This window comes from Microtus ochrogaster, unplaced genomic scaffold (assembly GCF_000317375.1).
Source record: "Microtus ochrogaster isolate Prairie Vole_2 unplaced genomic scaffold, MicOch1.0 UNK3, whole genome shotgun sequence".
NCBI classification, from domain to species: domain Eukaryota; kingdom Metazoa; phylum Chordata; class Mammalia; order Rodentia; family Cricetidae; genus Microtus; species Microtus ochrogaster.
In genome coordinates, this window is record NW_004949101.1 from 7,746,317 (window position 1) to 7,765,497 (window position 19,181).

General features: G+C 36.2%; 1 protein-coding gene across 1 annotated transcript in view; it reads right to left on the reverse strand.

The window, feature by feature from the left end:
• Macrod2 (MACRO domain containing 2) overlaps positions 1 to 19,181 on the reverse strand; it is a 1,889,857-nt gene that overhangs the window by 1,618,718 nt on the left and 251,958 nt on the right. The window lies entirely within an intron of this gene.

Consider the following 19,181-nt stretch of genomic DNA (forward strand, 5'->3'; position numbering starts at 1 on the left):
CTGTTTTTCAAATGAGCAAACTCAGGCTTTAAAAAATTCTAGAAATGTGTCTTCATTCAACATTAATGGGGATGTATTAAGTACCTCCTTAATAACCATGTCTAGGGCTAGGTATACAAAACAAAACAGAAATAGATATTCTAGTGGGGAAAGGGGCAGAAATTTATATATTAAGCAAAAACCTAATGCACATAAAGAGAAAGTATGTGGGAGGTGCTTTAGAAAGCATTACTATGAGTGAGTGTGACTGGAGAATCTATATTGTATACTTAGGGAAAGCAGAAGACTTGGAAGAGAGAGAGAGAGAGAGAGAGAGAGAGAGAGAGAGAGAGAGAGAGAGAGAGAGAGAGACTGACTCAGCCAGGTGAATGGGAAGAAAACAGTATTTTAAGCAGAGGAGATAGACTTTAAAAACTTCATGTATGTGGTCAGCTTAGAGTGTTTAATGACTGAAAAAAAACATCAGAGTGGTTCACACTCAGTGAGTAAAACAGGATATCAGCAAGGAAGACTGAAGAAAGAGATGGGACCTCATGCAGGTGTAAATGAAATCCTCTGAGGATTTGAGAAGTCAGGGAATAAGGAAGATGAGCCGAGAAAGAAGAGGGGGAAGAAGAAAGAAAGAGAAGAGAAGGGCGGAAGAAGAGGGGAGGAACAGAAAGAGTAGTGGGAGGTGAGGAAGGACAAAGGAATGGGAGGTGAGAATAGGAATAGAAGAGGAGCTCACATGGGAGAGAAGGAAGAAGGGAGAAGTGTGGGAACTAGACTGTAAGATTTCAGATGTAACGGGATCACCCCAACACATCTGAAGAAGAATTCATACTTACAGAACTTGGTGGTAAAAAGAGGGATGGGAAAAGATGTTCAGTTTATATTCTAGTTGTAGTGGAATCCTTATTACACTTACATGATTAGTAGGTAAAAGAATAAGGATTTGTCTGGTCCTAAATCTTAAGATCCTGGCTACTCAAATAAACATGAGTAGAGATGTTGCAATGCCTTTAAAGAAGAGTTTGAATTAAGGCAGGAACATTCTGTTGCTGTTACTTGAAGCGGGTTTGAGGATTGTGTTTTAAAACCTTTGGTGGGCTAAGGTAAACCTTTCTCATACTTCATAGATCTGAGAGTGATGACTTTAGTCACTGTTGGTCTGTGACTACAAACTACCTCAGTATTTTCAATCACACTTGTCTTCTTTTAACTCAGACTTGGGAAGCAAACCTAATGTCTGCATCCCCTGCAATAGAGTCCTCATCTGACAAAAGAAGTATCATTATCTGAAGCTTTCCCCAGACTTAGTGTCAGAAATCAGACATAGCAAGTGTAAGGGCACTATTTGCTGATAACGAAAATGAAGAATGCCAAAATTATTTCAGAATATTTTTGAAATTTGAATTAACAAAATGCCTTATTCAGAGAATATTTTCTAGACATATATAGAGATAGAAAGGTACTACAAACCAACATTTGTTTCACACTGTTTCAGCATGTCATAGGACCTCAAGCTAGAACACATTTCACCAATGGTAGTAACATAAAAAAAACTATCAAATTTTTAATGTATTTGTCTGTGAAAATATGGTGACATGATAAATATACTTAAATTATAACTACAAGATTTTTTTTAAAGGTACATATTAGAAAAACAAGTCCGTAATCTATGGTTTACATCCTTCCTTTATTTAACTACTGAGCTAACTAGAAGCTCACAGTACTTACAAAATGAATTAAATGCTACCCTTATTGTTACTGTCTAAAGGATGGGTAAACTTCATGCTTTGCCTAAGACAACCGGTCGAAGAATGAAGGAGATGAATGAACTTCACTTATACGACAGTATCATCTGAGACAACTTTTAGGAAGTTTCTTTTTAAAATGTAAACTACGCTATAGTTACCACCAGAATTAATGAAGACCATTTACTACATATCTCACGTCCATGGCTTACTTCACTCCTATTTCACAAAAGAAACCAAGTTCAAATACATAATATAACCTCCAGTATCACATGGCTTATAAAGTAAAATTAAAATTTTCATCAAATAAGTTGATTCTAAATGCAAGCATCCCAACGTGATGATTGTCTTTTTTTCCCCTTCCTTCCTTTTTTTTCTTTTTTTCTTTCTTTCTTTCTTTCTTTCTTTCTTTCTTTCTTTCTTTCTTTTTTTTTAAGGGTATGGCCCCTTGGAAGTGGAATATACTCCAAGGGATGAACCCAAACTTAGGTGCATATGGTCAGCAGAAATTGAACTCCTCTGTGGGGTATTGTTAAAAAAATCAAAAAGAAGACAGGAAGGGATGAGAAAGTGATGGTGGGGTCTGGGAGGAGTGAGAAGGGAGTATGATCAAAATACATTGTATGGCATTCTTAGAGAACTGATAAAAATATTTTTTACTGTTTTTTTATTGAGCTTTATATTTTTCTCTATTCCCCTCCCTGCCTCTCCCCCTCACTTCAACCTTCTCCCAAGGTCCCTATGCTCTTAATTTACTCAGGAGAGCTTGTCTTTTTCTACTTCCCATGTAGATTAGATCTATCTATGTCTTTCTTAGGGTTCTCATTGTTGTCTAGGTTCTCTGACAACAGATTGTGATTTTTGTCTTTTTTCCCCCTCTGCTGCTCTCTCCCTAAGAACATGCTGGATAAATTTACACTTATCCCACCTAGCATCTCAATAAGTCATAAGAACCCTTAATATTGGAGAAGATAGTAACAGCATTGTTTTGTTTAATGAGAGAAACCTGAGTTCACATCCAGTTTCTGCCATATACTTGGGGTATGGCTTTGTGCACTTTGGCCTATTTCTCTGAACCTCCATTTTGCCTTCTATGAAACTGGATAATAATCAGGGCCTCTTTAATTGTTAGGAATAATTTATACTTTGGGCAGAATATTTAATGCATACTTGGATCATAATAAGTGCTCAATGAATTTTACTTTACCTTTGATGATATAGAAACATGTCCCGGGTCCAAACAGACATTAGAATATAGAGTGATAAGAAGGGAAAGTAGAGAAAAAAGATTAACAGACTACATTGTGTTTGCCTCCACACCCTCCACTGACTTTACAGTCAACTGCTAGCAGTGGCATCCACTCCTTTCTTCCTCCAGCACTGGGTTCTGCTCACTGTACAACTCTGTAACCTTCTGGTAAAAGCATGAGAAGGAATGTCCAAAGGGAGAAGGAATAATGATTTCTTTCTAAGGATTCATTATTGGAAAGCTGTTAGAATGGTTAAAAAAAAAATCTTGGCACTTTGTGGAATCTGGATATTTTTGTTGTTGCTAAGCAAAGATAACCTATGTAGAAAAGAAAACCTATATACATGGCTACTTGTTAAACCAAAGCCACAGAATTCTTAAAATATACCAGAGACAGTATTTCAGGTGAATTAGCGCCTGCTGCTGGGATTATTTTTATTAGGGATGAAAGAATATTAACAGTCAGACACATGTCTAACTGACTACAGTCTTCACTTTAAGTCTGACAGCACATGGGTGTTTTCTTCCAGCTGTGAACCCACAACAGAGTGCCCTTGGTGTCAGGGAGTGGTTCTGGTAAAGGATGATAATCTCTTGGTTTATGCTCATGTTTAAATCTATTTCATAGTTTATCTGTCTTTTTCTAATCAGAAGACTTTATTTAGTATTTTTTGGCAAAAAAAAAAAAAAAAGGTTCTCGGAACTGGGGATATAGCTTAGTGTTAGAGCCCCGAAAACAACAAATCTCTAGGAACATTAATGAGTATTTTTTTAAGTTTAGGCTTGAGAATGAAAATTAGGTTTCAACATCTATTAAAGTACAACAATCTTACCAGGAAAAAAAGCATGAGTTCACATGCACATGAAGCATTTTCACCTCTGCGGACAAATTTCACTTTCTCATCTCCAATTTCTCCCTTTCTTAGAAGCCCCAGACTCAGAAGAAGCAGGAGGGCCAGTAAACCACCTAACCCTTCACCTGCATTTGGGGCCCAGTCGGAAGGAAGTAGAGAGACAGTTCAAACTCAGTTGCTAATAAATATGTGAAAGTAGTTGATAAAGCATTTTTAAATTAAAGGAAAAAACTGAGACAACGCAATGCGGAATATGTAAAGCACAAATGAAACGAAGCACAACATCTCTCCAAAAGGTCAGAAAATGCATACATATTCAACAACTACACTATCCTTAAAGATAAAGAAATACAGGATGAAGAATTCTCTACAAGTATGTTAATCCTTTTCTTTTTCTCTTTCAGCTGGCCCAAGACAGATAACAGATTGACCAATTTGTTACTTCAAAATATTTCTGGAACAATGAATTCCACAGCTGATTTTAGAATGACTTCTAAAATTCAGTGTAGATAGTAGAGTGTTTTAATAGAGATGTTAAATATAGATAGTACAGTTTGACATGGCTGCCTTTCAGAGGCCCCCTCTCAGGGACTGCTCACACTCTGTGAAGCACAGGAGGACAGACATCAACACGGCACTGCCACTTACCAGTAGGACAGGTCGGGGAAATGACTTAACTTCTCTGAATCTGTCTCTCTTCATCTTCCTTCATAATATTAGCAAATGAGTTTAAACTCCAGTAAGCACTTGGCATGGCCCAGCTTATCAACAACTCTGCGGTATATTGGTGGCTATAGGCAACAGATTGTAGAAATTCATTCTGCTGATTCTTTTCACTTGTTAATTATTATCTATGTTAATGTTAGTAAATATGTAAAACACAGTAAGATATTACTTTGAACCTAGAAAGTGCTCAAAATACTCATTTAATGTAACTTCACTTGAGGTTTCATTAGAAGGTGAAATTATTTACATCTGAGAAATTTTCTTTTCTGCTCCATTGGTTTCTTGGTTGTTGGAGACAGAGTCTCACTGTACAGCCCTGGCTGGCAGGGAACCCTTGCTGGGTAAACTAAGCTGACCTCCAACTCAAACTCACAGAGATCTGCCTGCCTCTGCACTTGTCTCCTGAGTGCTGGAATTAAACACAGGACCCACCTAGCTGCTTAGGCCATTTGTTTGTTTGTTTGTTTGTTGAGACAGGGTCTCTCTCTGGCGATCTGGCTATCCTGCAATTCAAATGTAGACCATGCTGACCTGGAACTCATAGAGATTTACCTGCTACTGCCTCCCCGATGCTAGGATGAAAGATGGGCACCATCATGCCCAGTCTTCTGCTTTTTGAACTGAGTAGCATTAGAAACAAATAGCTATTATCAACTCAATACATCCATGAATCTTTCCTATACAGCTAAATGCAGTAACAAATCATCGGGCTCTGCATGTAGCCTCACTGCGAGCTCCCTAGACTTGCCTGCCAATAAAAATTATCCGGAGGTTGTGACCTAGCAAGTTCTGGATGGAGCCTTGATCTTTGTGCATAGTCAGCTTCCCAGTGACTCCTGCAGGTGTGAGGGCTTGGAATTCCTAAGCAAGTTGAAGCTTTGTCAATTAGAGAACCAGGGAAAACCTAGCGATCCCATCCACCTAAAAGAATTTCCTCTTAGACATTTATGGGAATGTCAAAATGAATTTCTAAATCATAAATATGTTACTATTTCTCAGTAGCAAATTATGAGGGACAACTGAGCTTATGTTAAGATGCAGCTCATGTGAAAGTTAATTGAAGAACAATTCTCTTAGATATAAAAATCATTGGAAACACGAGAGTGACCAGCAGAAGCATGAACACCATTAGCAGCGATAGACATAATTATGTTACTAGGCCAGAAGACATCAGGGTAAAGGGGCAAGGGTAGTCAGGAATTCTGGCTCTTTAAAATGTGTATTATAATTATTCATAATGTTAATTCCATGGCTAATTGGCTAAGAATACTAAAAGTTTAAGAATATTCAAATAACAAATTCACTACAAAAATAATTAAAAGGGTAAACTTTTTCTTTGATTCCTTCGAACATTAGTATTCAAAAAGAAACACAGTTTGGATAAAATTAGCACATATGTGAACATGAATTTTTGAAAATAAAAGATAAAAGGAAACAAGATTCTATTCCTACAAAGCCCCAAGCCTATCCCCCAAACACACACTGTATGTGAACAACCTATATTGCAAACCATATCCCATATATGACCAACTCATACCCCAAAACATACCCCTTACACGTACAACCTATACCCCTAACAATACTCCTCATATGAACAACCTATACCCTAAAACATACCCCATACACAAACAAACTATATACATGAGACACCTAAAATCTAGTGGAACACACAAAAAAAGTGTTGTGTAAAGAAATCTGAGTGCAATGAAATCAAAAACAGTACCCACTGAATAAAACATGAATACCAACTACACTACAGCAGATGTACATATTTTTCAATGTATAAAATTATGAATTTCATGAGCTAGTGGACAAGAAGTGTATCTGTTTTATTGACATATATTATTGGATCTTAAGCTGTAATCATACGTACACAATAGTACAGTGAAATCATTAGGTAAAACGATAAAATAATTAGCCAGTCCTTGGCAATATCTAGATAGAGAATTATTTGTTGTATACAGAGGTTGTAATAGATAGAATGTAATGAAGTCATGATAGCCTCTCAATATTTCATGTTCTTAGGCACAAGTGTAAATAAAACTCTAATAGGTAGTAGCTAAAATATGGCCCAGAGAACAAACACAAAGCATGATCATTTCATTTACCCACTGACCCAAATGTCAGAAAACTAAAGGGCCACTTAGAGCAGATGCAATTATTCCTAACAGGTTATTAGTATAGTGATAGGTTCACTTTTTCACGTATTTTTCTTACTTCAAAACTTTCCTAATAAAAATACTGTATTCATTTCTTTCTTTAACAAATATACCTGAGGCTTCATTTTTTAAAAATAGTACATCAAGGCCACACAGAAACTTATCTTAAAGAAGCAACCATCTTCTCCATCAAAGAAAAATTTGTTTAGATTCTTTTCACTTCACTCAATTAAAAAAATAATTTAAGAACAAAATAACAAAATGGTTAAAGTTCCAAGAGCTACTTCTAAGTGGAGGTCTTGAGAAAGATACTATAGAAAAGTACTATGAGAAAAACAAGGAAACCACAGTTTCAAGGCTGACAAACCAAATGAAAAATGTGTGTCCTTCCCCAGTGGAAAGAGTCGCTGGACATCCAGATGAGATGATCAGTGCAGGACTTTCATTCCTCATACCTCACCTTTTTCTTTCCTATTCATTCTCTCTCTCTCTCTTGTTTTTCTTTCCTTTCTTTCTTTTTTTTCTTTCTTTCTTTTTTTTGGTACATTTCTACAACCAAAGACTATTTCCAGTATTCACTCTATGGACTTAAAATGGGAAAACTCTAGAAACACACTGTAATTTTTAGAGGAGATTTATGCAGCCTTATGCATAGCCATTTCTTAGAGCAAATCCACAAATGATTTGCTAAAGTGTACTAAATATTTATGAGATGGGTATAGCCATTTCTCTTTGAGACTTTTTCCATATTTTCTTGAGCACCATGCTCATATGATCAGCACATCTTTCCTTATTTAATACTGTTAGAGGAGGCACTAGGATCCAGAAACCAAGAAACTCATTGAGTCTTTAAAACTAATGACAATGTCCCAGAAAGGCATCTCTCAAAGTGAGTTCAATACAAGGTCAGAAGATGGAAACCATGTTAACCCAGTGCCTTGAGCTGCTTAAAGTCAAGACTCCACTGCTCACTGAGACTTCAGATAATAAACTGTGTAAAAAAAATTGGGGCCATAATTCAACAGTGCCTAATGACAGAGCTCACTGATGTTCCCAAACTAAGATCTGTTTGCTTAGGGTTGACATGACACAGAGACAACTTAGACAAGTAGTAACACAAATGACATTACTATGTTCCATTTTTATTACAGCAAGTTTTGCTCTGGGCAAACTGTAGCAGTCATCACATTGTGATAGCAGATAGGAATTTTCTCTCTGAGCACTGTACAGCACTTGGGCTGCTCCCAACAATATACAGAACGACTCCAATCACCACAGAGCTGGAAAAGCTACTTGGAACACAATTTTTCTGTCTGACTTGCTGTGACTGTTTATCTTCCAGATGAACACTGTCAACTCCAGTGTTGAGAAAAATCACCCACCCTACTTTATCACCCAGTATAATCACTGCTCTTCCCCCATCAGTGTTGCTCTTTGAGAGTATAACTGAATATCTACAAAAAATTAGAAATGGATGAAAATGATAAAATAATATACAAAAAATAAGTAAAATGAAACACCAGAAACAAAATGAAGACCAATCTCTGTTTTTTTTTGTTTTTTATTTGTTTTTTTTAGGGTGCTGTTTGTTTTTGTTTTTTAAGACAGGATTTCTTTGTTTAACAGCCAAGGCTGTCCTAGTACCTGCTCTGTAGATCAGGCTGGCCTCAAACTCTGAGATTTACCTGCCTCTGCCACCTGAGTACTGGAATTAAAAGTGTGGGTCACCATGCCCAGCTCCTGGGGCTTTACAGAATCTTTTTGGTAGCTGTTTGGCTTGGATTTTTATGCCCAAAACTTCAGAAACCATTGGTGTTGTAGAATATTATTGTAATGTGTGTGACTTTTGTTTATGTTGCATTTGTTTAACTCTGTGAATCTGTGATTCTTTGTCTAAAACACCTCATGGTTTAATAAAGAGCAGAATGGTCAGTAGTGAGGCAGGATAGACAGAGCTGGCAGGCAGAGAGGATAAACAGAAGGAGAAACCTAAAGAAGGAAGCAAGCAAAAAGAGAACAAGGAGAGGAGAACATCAGGGGTCAACCACCTAATTACACAGGAAGCCATGGAGAAAGAAGTAAAGTAAAGTATACAGGAATAGGGAAAGAGAAAAGCTCAGAGGCAAAATGTAGATGGGAGAATATAAAATAAGAAAAGATGGTCAGAAACAAGCCAAGCTACAACCGAGCAATTATAAGTAAGAATTAGCTTCCATGTGATTTATTTGAGAGTTGGGTAGTGGACCCCTCAAAAAAAGCAAAAGAGTAAAATATCAAACAACATATTGGCCATGCAGAAGGGTTAAATGAAGCACTTTCTGGAAGCTGGACAGTCTGAGTTCTCTTCCCATCTTACTCTTTTATGAGATTCTCACACATTCAAAGTTCAGATCTTGACAATTCTTACTCTAGACTTGTGTACAAGGCTTAATTTCTCGAGTCAGTGAAAATGACAGGATACTTAAGAACATTTTATTTGAAGAATACGTGAATAAAGTTCACAACATCTGGAAAGGATTTATACACTAACATATGAGAAAAAGTCATGAGTGATCATCACATTCTAGGTGGCAAATCTTGGGGAATACACAAATGAAAAGTGGTGGAACCATGAGTCCCAATGAACGTTTTCTTTTACAGGTGGCCTTGTTTAATGGTGTCTTCTCACAGCAACAGAAAAGTAATTGAGACAAGTCAAAAGGAAATGAGTACACATGGTAGACACAAGCAATATAACAAATTTACATACTTTCGCAATAATGACAGTGCCTTCATGACAATACCTCTGTAATATTTCCATCTCTTAGTATTGTTCCATTGGTAATTAATTTCCAACATGAGTTGTAGAAGGAATATTTATCCCCATAATGTACCAATAAAGGACAGAGTGCAAATAGTTCAAATTCTTAGGATCAACCAGACAGATGTAGAATAAAGTCTCACACTTTTATATACAACTACCAGGAGTATCAATTATCTGAGGAACAAAAAGACAAGTGCATCTCTACAAGTTTAGTTAGAACTCAGAAAGTCAAAGACTTTTTATCAGATAATCAATTTTTTCCTGTAATTTTAAGGCAAAATCACTTTCTTACAGTGAAAAATAATATTTTAATAGGAATTTGTCAAATTGTATTCCAGGCCCTATTAAGATGCTGGACTGCAGCAGTGAATAAAAACAGCTAAGAAATATAGTAACACTACTGACTCCATAAATTCTGCAATCTTTAGAATCTCTCCTAAGTTCCCTAAATAAATACTTTTCATAGATCTCACCTTGTATTTTGGTTGTAATCACCATATTATACACTCTATAATGTATATATATTTATACACATACACACACAATCATGTGCCACATACTAACACTTCAGTAAACAATGGATCATATATTTACAGTGATCCCATAAAATTATAATGGAGCTGAGAAATTCCTATTGCACAGTCATGCAGTAAACACTGTAACATCTTAGTGTGATGCATCATTCATGTGTTTGTGGCCATGTTGGCATAAACAAATCTATTGTCCTGCCAGCTTCTGAAAAGTGCACCACATGCAATTATGCATCATATATAATACTTGTTAATGATAATAGAGTACCATATTATCATTTTATATGGTCACTATTATATTTTATTATTATTTTAATGTGTGCTGCCTCTCACAAAAACAAGTAACTATAAAGCATTCCTGGGAGGTCCCCAGGAGACATTCTGGAAGGCAGTTTTGGCACTGCAGGAAATGGCGCCTCCACTATACTGTTGCCCTGAGGTCTTCCCAGGAATCCAAGCTGTAGAGCAGGAAGACAATGATAATGATGCTCCTGAAGGTGTTCAGGCCTAGATGAATAGTATATGTGTGTCTCAGTTTTCAACAAGAAAGTTTTAAAGTAAAATAAAACAGAGAAAAGGTGTATAGGACTAGAATATAAAGAAAGAAAATATACTTTGCAGAGCTCCATGTATTTTAAATGTATGTTATTACAAGAGTTCACAAACTTCAAAAATTAAACATTTATAAAATAAAAATGTTATAGTAAGCTGAAGTCATATTATTTAAAGAAAAAATAATTAAATTTCGTATAGTAAAAGTGCATAGTGTTTATAGAGTTCACAACAGTGACAATAATGTCCCAGACCTTCACAGTTGCTCACCATTCACTCACACTGACTCGCTCATAGAAATTTCTAGACCTCCAAGCTCCCAGCTCCATTCCTGATATGTAACCTATTAGAGAATACTGTTTTTGATCCTTCATATAACATTTTACTGAACATTTTCTAACTTTACATGCATAAACACTTAGATTTTCATTCGTGACAATCTACAGTGTACTATCATGCTGTACGGGTTTGCACTCCTGGAATCACATGCATTATACAACTCTTTAGGGCTGTATAGTAGATTCTCTGATGCCTAATGAATATTTCTCAGAATTTATCCCCATTATTAGGTGACATATAGCTGTATATTTAAGCAACCATGAGCCTAACATTCTGTAAGAACGAGGGAGAAAATGACATGAGTGAACAAGAGAAATTTACCTGTAAAGAAAAATAAAGGCATAGGAATGGAATAGAATGTGACAGAGCCCCATATTTTAAATGGAATAAACATAGAAACCCTAAATTGATCATTTGAGCTTAAAAATCAGTTAAAGTCAAAATTTGAAAGCATATGTCATTACAGGATCTTAACCTTTAACATAACCATACATTAGAATACATATTGCCAAATTTCTTGTGTAGTGGAAGAGCTGAGACAGAAGAAATCACAAGTGCCAAGACCCAGAACAAGGAGTGTGCATGGGGTCTAATGTCAAAACACGGAGTGATTAACCACATGTAGATTTGCATTGTGGTTCTAAGGTCCTGCAGAATTACTAAATCTTTTATAGGCAAAGCAGAAGCAAGCAAAGCAATTTAAAAAAAAAAAGCACGTGATTGTCAAAGCAGCATTCAGCAGCCTGTAGGTAAGGGAGAAAAGGATGGATAGCTAGCCTGATGTGTCCAAGAGACTGGAGGGGGAAGGAAAGGAACAAGGGATAAGGAAGAGCTCTTGAAATAACACACTGAGGATACACTGGATTTCTATTGAAGCAAGAAGAAATGAAATGATGGGGAGAAATAGAAGGCATCAATGTACAACAGAATAAATGAACAATCCAAGCAAGGTTACCTTGATAGTTCAGAGAACTTCAATTTGAAACTGGGCCAGAAGCACACTGTGTCTCACCAGTATTCTAAGGTAGTCTCAGACAGCTTCCTTCCTTCCTTCCTTCCTTCCTTCCTTCCTTCCTTCCTTCCTTCCTTCCTTTCTTTCTTTTTTCTTTCCTTCCTTCCTTCCTTCTCTCTTTCATTCTCCTTTTCTTTCTTTCTTTCTTTCTTTCTTTCTTTCTTTCTTTCTTTCTTTCTTTCTTTCTTTCCTTCCTTCCTTCCTTTATTTCGATAAGCACTATCCTTTACCATACAATTGTCAACACCAATTTTGACTAGAGAAAGGACACTAAACTGAACTTTGGGAAGTATCATACATACCTCAAGTGAGGAAACAGCCTATTCTACCCTGAGCTGGGCAGAACATGTTTGGAAAATTAGGCTCAGTTCACATGGAGCTTTGAAAAGAATCTGCAATGAACATACAATTTCCAGTGACTGGCCTCTATGGTGAAAATTAATCTAGAAGTCAACCTGTTAGAGACAATGGCAGTTTTTCTTACCTAGACAGTATGACATGAAAATTAATACTCATAGGTAGTAAGGTCTCAATGATAAAAAAATTCCATTTCTTTATCTTAGAAGTCAAGTAGTAGAGAATAGTCAAAAAACTCAAAATGTGTTCATCCTGGTAAGTGACAGAAAGGTGGGGTCACAGAGCTGTGAGGTCAAAATATTTCAAGGGGCATCACTGTAGATGTTGAATTCACACAAAAGAATCATAGAAAAGACTATGACATCGCTGCCCCCTATCCCTCATCAGACGATTCCCAGCACACTCTATGAATAAGCCACTGTATGGCTGTATTGGGAAACTTTGCTCTGTCAAATGTAACTTTAAATGTATGGAGGCTGAGGGATGAGAATAGAGACGGATGTCAGAGAGATTTGAATCATTAAATGACACATTTGAAATGAAGTTGAATGGAAGACTATAAGCTTTAGAAAAGACACTAATTTTATGCATATTAAGTACCAGTTATAAAGGAAATGGAACAGTCAAAGGGCTCCTTAAATGGTGGAGTCAGCCAGAGGGTAATTCAGTCATTAGAAAGTACCACAAAGATGTGTGTCCTGTCTGCTACTTATCTTCAATGAATGGAAGCCAAATACAGCAAAGATGAACTGAGGAACACACTTGGTGGCTTTTCCTAAGGACATTGAATGTGAATGTGGTTTTTCAGGGAGAAGACATAAGAACTGTAACTACTGTGGATCCATCATTCGACCTGAATGAAGAAAGCAACATTTCTGGGTGCACAGTGGCTACTTTTTAGATTTCTTTAGCCAGAGTCAAACAGATAGAAAAGGCTATTGGCCTTTTAATTGCTTGCTTCCCAAGAGCTTCAGCATTGCCAATTTGAAAATGGCAGGTAGGACAGGACTTGAGGAAGGCACAAAAATCAACAAGACTCAAGGAAAAACAATTCAAAACCAAACAAAAAAGCGCTGCAACACAACAGGGCCATACTGCTCAGAAGGCCGTTCCCTGTGAAATTCAGCTTAATCAGAACACATTCTGCTTTCGCCCTAGTGGAACTCTACTCAGTAAGCCTCAATGGGCAACTACCTCCTCTCTGCTGACACACTGGACGGAAAGGCCTTTGGAGTAACGATCAGGTTACTGAACACCTTCTTAATCAAATTTTTAACAATCTTCAGATGAATGCAGAAAAAAAAATCAATATTTTTTTTTTACTAATTTTAAGATGACCTTCTAAGATAATCCTAACATGAAAAGCCTAAATTTTTAAAAGTCATATAAAATGCTTTTTCACTAATTAATCGATAAGTATAATGACATTAATTACTCAAGTAAAGCTAGCTGCCTATATCAGGCGCCTTATCAATAACAATTTTGGGGAAATTCCAGAATCACAAATACAATGCTATCTATTCTATCTGTGGTAGGCAGAATTCCAACAATTGACTGCAGTGATTTTCACCATGATACAAATGTGGGTAGCACTGAAGCTAGAAAGACTATAAACCTGGAAAGGTTAATTGGGGCATAGCTGCCTTTGAAGATGGAGGAGATGTATGGAAATGAGAATGGCTCTCTGCTGATGGTCAACAAAAAATTAGAAACTGTAGTCCAGCAGCCACAGGGAACTAAATGTCAATTATTTGGATGCCTTTGCAAACAATGTGTTCCCAATGCCTCTAGATAAGATTCTAAGAGACTGACATCTTAATTTTATTCTCGTGAGAGGAGAAGCTGATGTACCTACACTATACTACAGCATGAAGTTTATGATAATTACAAAGTGATGGGAAATTATCATGCTTTCTATACATCCTTTAATCTCTGTGAATAAATATAGGCAGAAAATGAAATCTTTGTTGTTACAAGAAAAATGTATAATAGGTATAATTTATATTTATAAAATAAAATTCAAACTTTGTAAGTATATATGAACTGATTTTAGAAAGCCATGCTATATCCATTAGAAGAATTCTAAATGGGTGTCAAAAGAAGGAAATAAATCAGTATTCCTGTATTGCACATCCAAACATGCATATATGCACAGTTTTAAGAAAAAAGTAAAAATTGCTGTTTATGTATTTATTTATTATAGATATATATGTGTATGTCTGTGTTTTCCAATTTACATTTTAGTAAAATGAAATACACAGTTTACTAGGAGATACAAAAATTAGAGGATACAAAGATCATTTTTGACAAAATAATAAAATGACTGTGGATCAACACAAACATAACTTGTCTCCATTCATTTCAATGTGTTGTTGGTACAAAAGGACAATTTTTTGATACTTAACTTTTATTCATATGATTTTACAGATAGAGAAGTTCAAATTACCTAGTGAACCAAAATAGCAAGGTCTATCTACTTAAAGCCCAGAAGATAATCAACACATCGCCAACCACTACATTTCCCCAGAGGGTGAAGGTGAAGGCTTGTCCAAAAAGTTAGCCAGGCTCTGAAGAGAAGGGACTGGCAGTCCTACCCATGGAAGGCCCACAGTTGTTACAAAATAATCTTTTTGTACACTCTGAAGATGTGTCTTCTTTGCCAAGATGCCTTCTGATTGGTTTAATAAAAGAGCAGACTGGCCTGTAGGCTAGGCAGGAGGTATAGGTGGGACAGCAAGACACAGAGGACACTGGGAAGAAGAAGGATAGAGTCAGAGGAGTTGACAGTGAGACCCAGAAAGAAAACAGAAGGTGAAAGATGAAAGAGAGATAACGCCATGTGGCAGAATGTAGATTAATATAAATGGGGCAACTTCAGTTGTAAGAGTTAACTAACTCAGGCTTAATAATAAGCCTGGGCTATTGGCCAAGCATTTACAATTAAAAATAGTTTCTGAGTGGTTATTTGGGAACTGGTGGATGGGAAAGAAAAGTCTGCCTGCATGAACATGAGGTTCACTGCCAGAAAGACAGAACTGTGAGCTCTCATGTGAATACTAGACCTCTGCAGACACATCCCTCTAGCTGATGTCCCCAGATAAATAACCACCCTGAAAGAACACTGAATACAGCAAAGATGTCTTTCAAAATTGGCAGACAAAAGTTGTTTTAATATAATCACCAATTCAAGCAGTTCATGACCCCCAAGGCAAGATGGCAGAAGACACTTAAAAGAATCTTCAGTTTTATATGGGAGGAAAAAGAGTAGACTCAATAATAAGAACCTATAGGAATGAATAAGATACACAAGAGGAATAGGTGAACAAAGGAAGTCTAAGAAATAACAAACCGCATCCAACACAATAAAGCAACAAAGCATATATGAATAAGAGAGCAGAAAAGAACAATAATCAAATCAGTCACAACCACAACCACTACTAACAAAATTACAGCAATTATCAGCATCCCTTTCAATAGCTTCTTTATGTAAGGGCTACTAATTCTCCAATTAAAGATGTAGACTAGATGACTGGACTTAAATAGATTCTATGATTTGTTGTTTACAGCCAATTAGATAGAGTGCTTGCCTAGTATACACAAAGCCCTAGGTTCAACCCCAGCACCACATAAACTGGGTGTGGAAGTGAAAGCCTGCAATTCCAGCTCTTAAAAAGGTAGAAGCAGAAGGATCAGTTGTTAAGGCCACTCTTAATCTTAACAGAGTTGGAGTTGGATGCCAGTCTTGGATATGTGAGTCTTTGTCAAAAGCAAAGCAAACAAACACTCCTTTCCCCCATTAAAAAAATAAAACAATACCACACTGGCAAAGAATTATAGAATCAAGAGTAAAAAGATGAAAGTCAATATATCAAGAAAACAGAAGTCAAAATCAAGCAAATAACTCTGTTATGTTTGACACAAATAAAATTAGAAGTGATAGAGAAGACACACTGTTCTAAGTCAGCTCCAGGGATGACTCAGAAATAGGATACAGAATATACACTTGGCATTACCATTTATTCATTCATGGACAGTTTTTTAACATAATGCAAAATTCAGGATCTGAGCACCTCAATCTACCAATATATGTCTGTATATAGCAAAAAGAAGTCTTTGGCTATGTAAGAAATTAAATCTCAGGTCACATACTTTTCCTTTCTGTTTGGAGGCTTCCGCAAGGACCACTATCCCTTTCGTTCTGAAAATTACTTTTATAGATATCAATCCCAGAAGAGTTCCAGAGTGGAGAAGGTAGAGTAAGTGTTATTTTAAGATTTAAGAAACATAGTTAACATACTGTCCATAAAATTTATTGAAAATGCTTGACTAGCACAACTTTTGTGAAGAGTGAGAAAAAGAGTACTAGAAACTCTTGTAGAGTACCACTCATAACCACAACCATTGATCAAATGCATCCTGATCCCTTTCATAGCAACCATTTGCTTCTTCTGCTTAATTGCTGACCTTTATTTACATCTCTTTGCCTGTTTGTGAACCTTATTTAAATGGAATCACCCATCATGTTTTTTCATGTGTGGCTGGCTTCTTTACACAAGCAATACTTTTTTGTTATTCATACTTAATATATGTGTGTTTCTTACACTGCTATATATTGTTACACTATATGAATCTACCCAAATATATTTGCCCCTCATTCCATTAAAGGACATCTGGGTCACTTCGAGTCTTGGGCTAATGTGAAGAAGTCACCTGTGAACTTTCTACACATTTCTAACTTCACAATATATATTGTGTATATACTTAGCAAATGAATTGCTCATGGTTTAGGTTTTCAATCTGAAATCTCATCAGATGATTTAGTCATGCAGGTGCACACACCTGTAATCCTAGCACTCAGGAGGCTAGGGCAGAGGACCACAATGTAAACTGAGGCCAGCCTATATTAATAGTGAATTCCAGGGCACTCTTGGCTACATAGCAAGATCTTACCTCAAAAAAAAAAGACCAATTTTCTCCAAGGTCATTCTACAGTAAGTATTTTCTCTAATATGCATATAAGAGATTTTTGTTCAAAGTGAAGCATACAGCAAAGGCTGGAAAAGATATTTTGTAAAATGGATAGTTGTACAAATCGATCAGATTAATGCACATTATATAGAAACTCATGTCATTTCCATGATATTCTACCTATGCTTCCATGCTGATGGATAATAATTCCATGAGAATATATCATAAAGATATGCTATTGATGTTTCAGTAGAATCGGTCTGCATAACTTACAGAACAAGAATAGTAACTCAAAATTCCATTCTGACTTGGGGCCAGAGTCCAAGATATCCAAAGATTAAGCTGTCACAGTTCCTGACTATAGGAATATACTCAGAGAATCTCATGTGTAATGAAAGCTTACCACCTAGTAGCACGACAGTGGGAAGAATGAACATGCAGTCAAAGACTATTTACATTATGATTTTGCAGGAACATATGAGTAATATTCTAGCTAACCATAGGAAAAATGTGACAACTTAAAGAATATTTTATGTCATTAAACTTGGAGAAGCAGTGATTAACTACAAATGAACTTGTCTGCTCAGCAAAAGAAAGGATTTATCACCATGTCACAATTTTGCTGTTTTTCAGGGTTTTATGCTTTAAAATTAGGCCGTAATATTTGCCTTATTAATAAATTAACTGTACTAAGTGGAATGCGCATAGATAATAAAGCCCATTCATGCAAAGACAGTTTTCAGTATCTGTACACTCACAAAATAGTATTCAGGCAGCTGTTGTGATTAAATCTGTGGGACGAGGGGGTGTCACATAGATGGGAATCACAGTGTAACTCCTACTTCTCTACCTGGAGACAGTTTGTCATATAATGTATTTAAAACAAACAATCATGAAATGACTGGGATTACCAACAGTTGCTGCCAACTATAATATATCAAGATATTAATAAGATCTTCAGGACACTCAAAAGGAAAACCAGCAATTATAAATCCAACTAAATGTCCAGTGTATTTTAATATCAGCTTTGAAGGTCTACCCTTGATAAACACACACATAGGAACCTTGAAAGGGAGTTTTCAAATGGAGTCAAACAAAAGAGTATCTTGAGGTCTACTCTTTATTATTGGAATAATGCTGGATTACCTCTGTGAGATATGCATTTCATGCAATAATTAGTTTTCAAACAAACTACTTGCCTAGAAAATGTCTCCATAAACTAAGTTCCTTTAGGCTGCTAAGCTCCCTATCAATATATTAACAATGTTATTAGCTATTTGTGCATAAAAGAATTCTAATACATAAAAATGCATTTTACATAAACAAATAGTACTATTCAGTCTCAAGTCCAGCCTATACTAACACTTGCTGAATAATGAAGGTCTTTGAGAAGATTTGAACTTAGTTTCAAAGTCTGGATTTCAAGATGGAATGACACACACCCCCCACATATTCATACACATACTCTTACATATATACATATATATAATATATATACACTCACACACAAACATTTACACACACATACACAAAACATATACACACCCAAACAATAAATAAATTACATGGTGATTGTTCAGCTTATATGTCTTCATATTTCAAAGTAAAGAATTCTTACACTTTTAAGAGTTAAAATGTTTTCCTTGAGATACTGTGCTAAGTATGTCTTAGACAGTATCACCCAGCTTGCCTCACTAACCTGAAAGGCTCCCTTCTCTCCGTTGCCATATCCCTATTTATAACACCTTCATGAGAAATTCAAATGGCCAAAAGACACTTAAGGTCATGCTCAACTTCCCTAGCGATCAGGGAAATGCAAATCAAGACAACTTTAAGATACCATCTTACACCTGTCAGAATGGCTAAAATGAAAAACACCAATGATAGCCTTTGCTG